Raw genomic sequence first — 7,551 nt, forward strand, 5'->3', positions numbered from 1 at the left:
AGCTGGGTAGCTCACTGTAAAGTTGTTAAGGTGGCTTTTGGATGTCTGCATCACTGGGTGTTGGTCAAGTTTAGTCTCTCCCTGTCACTACAGACAAGACATTCAGTATTCACAATGAGTTCTTTCTCGCATGCAAATATGAGCAACAATGAGAGAGGTCAGTGGAGAAATGTGGGCTACAGCTTTGTTGCCACAGGTGTAGTATAATTCTAGGTGAATTTATATTTCAGTGTACTTACCTTCTTAAAGACTTAGCTAAGGACATTGAAGTCAAAGAATGGAGAAAGATGTAAAAAGAAGCATTACCAGCTATGTATGGGTACTTTAAAATGTGAGTGTTTATGGAGTGGTCCAGCTGTGAAAGCTAATTATTAGACTTTTCATCACCTTTTCCATAATTATGTACCAATTGTTTCATGGACCTTAAATAGCCAGGTAGGCAGTGTTCATTTGTATTTCATTGTCCCTTAGCTGCTGTCTTGTGGCTAACTGTCTGTTTACAACAGTGGTTGTTTCTCATACTTTGTTCATCACTTGTGGTTTTGTACTTTATCTTTCTTCAGTAGCTGTATATTAGTAACTCAGTCATCTTACTATGGACTGAACTTGTCAGCAAGTTCAGGTAACAGAATGGGTAGAGAGAAGGGTGTGGATAGGGAGAAGACATGAATTTCAGGTTAAGGAAAGATTCAACAAAGGAATGGACTGCATTGGATTGCAGCTCTGAGTCCAGGCACCTCTGAAGTAGCAGGAAAAAACACACACCTTATAGTAATGCTTTTGTTAAGCTATACTTATTTTCTGTAGAAGCAAATGAAAAAGACAAAAATCTGTATCTGACTTCCAGATATCCTCAAACCTGTTGTTTGGCTCTAAGGCTTCTACTGAGATCATGCCCCAGGCCAGCAAAAATCGTGCTGAGATAGGTCTATGGCAAAGCTTTTATCTGAGGTTTTGCTTGATGTCTTCGGGCTAATGTTTTGTTTACTAACAATGAAGACCTGAAATATGCTTGGAAATGAACCTGCCTCTCAACTCTTCCATCTTCCTTTACAAACAGACCCTTGCACAGAAGCAAGGAGTAATATTTACATTCTAAGTAAGCAAGTGGCCTTGGCAGCTGCATGTAAAACTCCCACTAGCAAAATACCTTTTGCTGTATGTAAAGAAATAGGACTTTGTGGACGCTGGTTTCTAGACATTCAAGCCAAATTAACTTGAGATTGCATTTGGTGTGGCTATTGGAAAGGAGCAAGCTGGCCCTTGCAAGATGCCAAGGCCTCTGAGACGGTGTTTTGCTGAGGGTAGCACAGGATCAGCTTGCCTTGAGTTTCTCTGGCTATGATTGCACAAAATGAGTGTACAATTGTTCCATTAGGTAAGCCAGCAAACTTAATTAGTGTTTAATCTTCCTTCTGTATTATTCTGTAATATTCACATTGTACCCCAGGTAGTTCAGGGCTTGGTAGTTGTTTGCAAAATTTGGAAATGGGAAAGAATTTATTTGCCCCTTGACACTTAAGCTGGTATCTAGGGATTTTAGTTGCTTTGTTTCAAAGTGGTGTAGACAGGCCACAGCTAAAGCTGGGAGGTGATGGTCTGGCTAATAGCATTAAGTCCCTCTGGCCCCTGGCTGCTCTGCTTTCATATGTGCAGGGTTAAACCATTCACCAGACTTAAATTCAGGAAGGAATTTACCCCAGGGCAGCCTGGGACCATGGTGAGTGTTTCTGTCCTTCTCTGTCCTTTCAGCTTGTTTCCACAGGGGGCCTTCAATATAATGAATCCCTTGCTGTAAAAGTCCCAGCAGTGACTTGATCTCTTCTGCTCCTTTTCTGTAGCATAGGCTCCCTTACCACAGGCCTTAAGTTTGCAGCTGTGCTAGGAATGTTCTTGTGTAGGGTACATCTTAAAGACTGTTCCAGACTAAATATATAGTATGTGTTTATATGCTTTGGTCTGCCTAGGCTCTTACAAGCTCTAACAGCCAGTAAAGGTTCATGGATGGGTGTTCAGGCTTAGAACTGCCCCTCTCCTCTGCTGTCATTTAGGTTCACTCTGGTAGAGCTAGCATGTGTAGATTCATGCTACAGCTGTCTCTGTTTTGCAGATGCTTGAAGACACCAGTTGTTACTGCACAAGATGGCATCCTAAAAGTGTTCTCTTTCTTCCACCAAACTGACTTTTCACTCAAAGTAAGCCATCCCTTACTGTCCACCATCTTATTGCCGGGGATCAGTGAAGTTACCATACTTGCACTTCAAATCATTCTGCTTTAGTTAAGAAGTTGTTTAATGAATGATTTCATTATGTTGCAGTGCTCAGCAGATCTGGATCTGCAGCATGGCTCCTCAAAGCAATCAGTGTCTCAGGAAAAAACAAACCATGGCAGCAACCAAGCTTTAAGGATGTGTAGGTGTTGGTAGTCTCTGGTGATCTGTCTGAACTTAATTCCCTCTCAGCTGACAGAGTAAGGTTGTCCCGAGAACGCCTGCTATAGCAACTTGGGGCCTAACTCTTCTTGATTTGGGGAAGAATGCAAATGAAGGGAAGTAACTAAAGGGAAATGGGCTTAGGAAAGCTCCAACTGCTGCTAGAGGTAGGATTCTTGCAAAATGTTAGCACCACAGCCTCCCAGAAGTTAGATGTTGGCTGCAGCACAGTGCTTACTTCTGAGTCAGATGTGAAACCAAGGCTGTGCCCTTCCCTGTGCCCTTGTGGATCCTCCAGGGACTCTGCGAGCCTAACTCCTGACACAGAACGGGTATAGAGACCTGAATGATGGCTAGTGTTATAAAACTTGAAAGCAGAGTTTTAAAGATCCTGCAGTGTTGTGTAAATAGTGTGCTGTTAAAGTATGTGTGAGACTTGAGGGCCCACTTGCACACTGAACAGGTTGTAGACTCTTTAACATAATGGGTCTCTCTTCTGGTTTCTAACCCCAGACCCTAGGGAAAGTTGCTACTTCTCTGTGCTACAGAGGGTCAACATGAGTTCATGTGTACAAACAGTGTGAGGTCCTGGCTAAACAAAAGAGCATAGTGTAGGCCCTGAGCTGGAAATAGGAGTGGTGCAGTTGTGTGCAGAACTCCAGACTTAATGCCAAATGGCAGCAGGAACTATTGGGCACCAGCACTGGTTTTTTCATCATGAAGTGAATAAGCAGCTGAAAGATTTATTTTGATATCTGTAGCATTACAAATAGTCATTGACAGAAATAGTTCTTATTAATAAGATGGTAAATACTGTAAATGCTTTGCTCTGTCTTAAGTCATCTAGTGTCACAGCTGCAGGTTTGGTATGCAGTACCTCCATGATGATACTGTGGCTGTGAACTTGCCAGTCTATTCACAGGAGAACTACTTCTGAGAGGGACATTGCTTTTATGGGGCCGTTCAAGATGTAAGGTACATCCTGTAATAAATTGAAGCACGGAGGTGGTCCCGTGGACTCAGTTACAGGTGGATTTTTGGATTTTCATTATCATAAATGAAGAATGTATTTCATTTTTTTCCTTTAAGGTCTGAAATAATATTTTTCTTCAAAGATGCTATTTTTAAATTGATCTGAGACTACAGATAAAAAATTAGCTTGGCAATTTAGATGCAGATTTTCTCTGAGCTTGGGTGTTACCAGCTCATCTCCACTGACTTCAGGGGAATTACTCCTACCAGTAAAGCAAGCACAGGCTCTGAAGCCCACTGTAGTCAAGACACTTTCTGACTCTGCTGGGCTAAATCAAAGGCTAAAAGCATTGCAAGAAAAGGGAGGCTAATCCACGTAGGCTCCGAAACTCCTTGGCCTTAAAGTACTAATGGCACTACTCATTGATGTACAGCTTAGGGAAGTGCTGGTTAGGAAATATCCACTGTTGGTTAGAAGGATCCAACTTTGGCAGTCATGGCACCCCAGTCGGTGAATCACCTGTACTCGCCAGGCCTCAGGAGGTACTGCTGTCCTCGGAAGTGTGGCTATTCATAGAAACCCCAGCTTCCTTCAAGTATGTTACAAGACTGGATGTGCCTGTAGTAAAAGTCATCCTGGAGAGAAGGGCAGTTATCCATGAACTCCAACATCCTGCCTCCGCAGTCATTCCTCTCATAGGTCTGTAGCCAGCTGTGCTCCTGGGGCTGTGAAGGCAAATCCAGACATGGATGCACAGGATGTCAAGTGGCAGTTCTAGGTGACTATAGCTTCCTAGATGAAATACTGATGCCAGCAACACAACAGTGAATAGCCACTAGTACGTGCAGAAAAGTCAGTTTAACAGGAATAAATCTGACTGGGTCCTAATTTAAAGCAGCAGTGCTGTGAGTCCTTTCTCCTCTGGTGAGAGCAGAACTGCAGTTGCTTTGAAAGAATTGCAGTAGGGCAGGAAGCAGAAGTGGGGTGCAGCCAAGATCACCACACTTCAACTGTACATGCAAGTAAGAAATAAGCTCAGTGATATACCTGGATTGCCACAGCAGTCATGTGCCCTCAGTGTTCCTAGATGTTGATGTAATAACTGGATAAGGCTCTGGCTGGGACAGAGGGGAGCTTTTTCTGATCCTATTTTTGTTGCACAGCCTTAGGTGGGCAGGTGTTTTTGCTTTTCATCTACTAAGATGACAAACTGTTTCAGGACTGTCTCTGACTCTTGTATCTAGCACAGCAAAGATTTGATATAGAAAAATACTTTCTGCTCTTGCATCAATGCTCAATACAGTTTTTGCAGGTGTTCAAGTGCAGTTGTATAGACACAAGAGTACTGCTGCTGTGCAAAGACCAACACCTTACTCTGTTTAAAAAAAAAAAAACAAAACACAACCAAACCCAACAACACTTTAGTATCTACATTTGTGGAATCAAACTTTCTGGATGCTCTTGTTCTGAATCTGGAAAGCATGCAGAAATGTGTCCTAATTTTAGGATTTTTTTCTACTTCCATACTAATTCTCAGTTTCTCTGCTACTCCTCAGATACTTCCCATCAGTCTCCCAAGTCAACTTCCCTTCAGTCCATCTTGTTCCCACCCTCCTCATCTGTGACTTCTTTCCCTCTACAGCTTGAAAGGACACAAGAGTGTCTGCACTAGCTTTCAGCACTTGGACCCAGAACTTGGCTTAGCTAAGTGAAGCCCAGAACTGCATGTCAGTGAAAAAATTACATTATCCTATGTAGATGGAATGTATCTGGAAACTTGCTGTGATGGCCTATGAAGCTTCTACTGGACAGGGACCTGTGAATTGTACATAAAGCTTACAACACGGATGAACTTAATTTTTCATGAACATTGGAGGGATACATTCCAGCATCAAGGCTATTCCTGGGCCAAATCTCAAATCCTTAGCCTTATGTGTGAGTATTGAAATCTTTCACATCTTGGCAACCTCTCCCCTCTTAGTAAAACTTTTCCAGGGAATGAGTCTAGGAGGGGAAAACACAGATCTATTCTGGGCTGAAGTATTCAGAAAAAAATCTGTCATGAGGCAAATATGCCTTAATTTGCAGCTCAAATACATGGTGGTATCTCTACAATGGTATGTGTCAGGTTGCCTCTGTAGCAGTGTAGTCACCAACTTTGCCTGCCTTGAAAGAAGAGCATTGACGGGGGCATGGGAGATGTGGTTTGGTTCTCAGCTCTGTGCTAAACTTCTTTGTGTAGATCATGTATAGCCAGAGTGGTTTTAGAAGATTGGTGAAGTTAAGTGCTTTTATATATATAAAACAATAGATAAACATAATATTAAAATAAAAATTAATATAATAAACTCCCCACCCCCCCGGCACTAACCAACCATTCATTTGGCGGAGAATCTCAGTTGACTTATCTACCTCTTTGGGAGTCTAAACTCCATTAGGTGAACTTGGTAAGTGTCCTTTCTAATACCTTCCTTCTATGTAGAGGTCTCTGGGGAAGTTGTTACTTGTGCCACAGCTGTCAAAATGGGGTGTAGTGCTGATTCTAATACAAGCAGTAACATACAAGGAGACAATACGGAAAACTTACTGCTGTGATGATACAACAAGACTTAGTGGAGTCATTGAAGCCCACCCAGTGCTGGTAGTCAGGATATTCTCCCTTCCTCAGGAGGTACTGATGGCCTATGTAGCTGGGATGTTCATAGATCATCCAGCAGCAGTTTCCACCTTGACAGAGTTGCAGTGGTTAAGGTAGGCACGCAGGTCTGTGGTGGCTTCACAGGAGCCGATCTCAAAGTCTCTGTCCTCAAAGAAAGTGATCTGCAATAGAACAAAAGTAACCCCAGTCACACTGGAAAGTATTTGAAAGCTGGCTTTGTTTTGCCTAGATTGTACAAAACAATCCAAAGACTGCAAGGTTCCATAGGGACACTTCTACTAGCAAAGCCCTTATGTCCATTTTCTATATGATGCACAGTTAGTTACTGGTCTCTTCATTTCTCTAGTGCTACAAATGACAGGGGGATGTCTCTTTGGGCTCTGGGAAGTGGGGGGGCAAGTTTCGTCATGATTTCATGCTGGAAATAGCCTGTCAGCAGCTTCATGACAGGTTTTTGGGAGCATTTGGAGAAAGTGAAACCCAAATTGCTCTTTGTCTGAAAGCTCCATGGAAAACTGTGTATCACACAATCATTCAACTTTGTGCCCATCTCCTGCACCCAGTCCTGGGCTCCTAGAAATCTTGTGCAATATAGAATACAGACAAAGGAAGGAATAATTCTCCTACATCTGAATTGTGCTGAAGCTTTCACCTCTCTTAATGATACAGGAACAAAACAAGACTGTTGTGTCTAACTCGAGTTAATCATTGAGCACTCTAGGTCCTGTTGGGCAGCTATATCTTAGCAGCAGTAAAATCAAGTTAGAGATACTTAAATTCAATGGCATTGTTTGGTGATATTTATTACATTTGTTTGGAATAGAGTACTTCAACCTTATTTTCCTGTACGTCTTAGAAGTCTAAGAATATATAAACTTTATGTCTCTTTCAGCAGCTCACAAACTCCAAGGGAAACTAGCCAGACAGAAAAATAATAATAAAAGATTTTTATGTGCAAATGTTTTAGCATTTGAAAGCTTCCAAGTACACTATAGGCTTTTTTTAAGAAATTTATCAAAGAGCTAGATAATAAAACAACCACTCGAGGTTTCCCCTCTGCTAATTTGTTGGTAGACCAACAAACTATGTTTGCAAACATACTTGCCTACAAGGAGCTATGCATGTGCTAGGTTGTTTGTCAGTGCTCCGTTCACTCAATTGTTCTTACCTTTGCCATTTTTGCCAGGGTTTAGCTGTGAGACCTTAGCATGCAGGAGGAGTCAGCAGTCCTTTATGTAGAATGCACAGTGCTGCATCCACAGGAATAGGATAAAAGAGAATTTTTTGCTCAGTAAAGAGAATGAATGTTTTTTCCCCTCCCTATCTCCATTGTCATTCTCTAAACAAAAGGCAATAGCAGTAGTTCGTGGGGTACCAACTTTATTGTTACTGTCAGTAAGAAGAGGATCAGAGTAAAGGGTAGGTCAAGCAATATTTCTGTTATTTTACTGATGGAACATGTGCAAGTGAAAGTGCTGGAAATGCTG

General features: G+C 42.0%; 1 pseudogene; it reads right to left on the reverse strand.

The window, feature by feature from the left end:
- Positions 1-3,875: 3,875 nt before the first annotated feature.
- LOC127018398 (gamma-crystallin 1-like) lies at positions 3,876-7,241 on the reverse strand (annotated as a pseudogene).
- Positions 7,242-7,551: the final 310 nt, after the last annotated feature.

Source organism: Gymnogyps californianus, chromosome 7 (assembly GCF_018139145.2).
Source record: "Gymnogyps californianus isolate 813 chromosome 7, ASM1813914v2, whole genome shotgun sequence".
Lineage (NCBI taxonomy): Eukaryota > Metazoa > Chordata > Aves > Accipitriformes > Cathartidae > Gymnogyps > Gymnogyps californianus.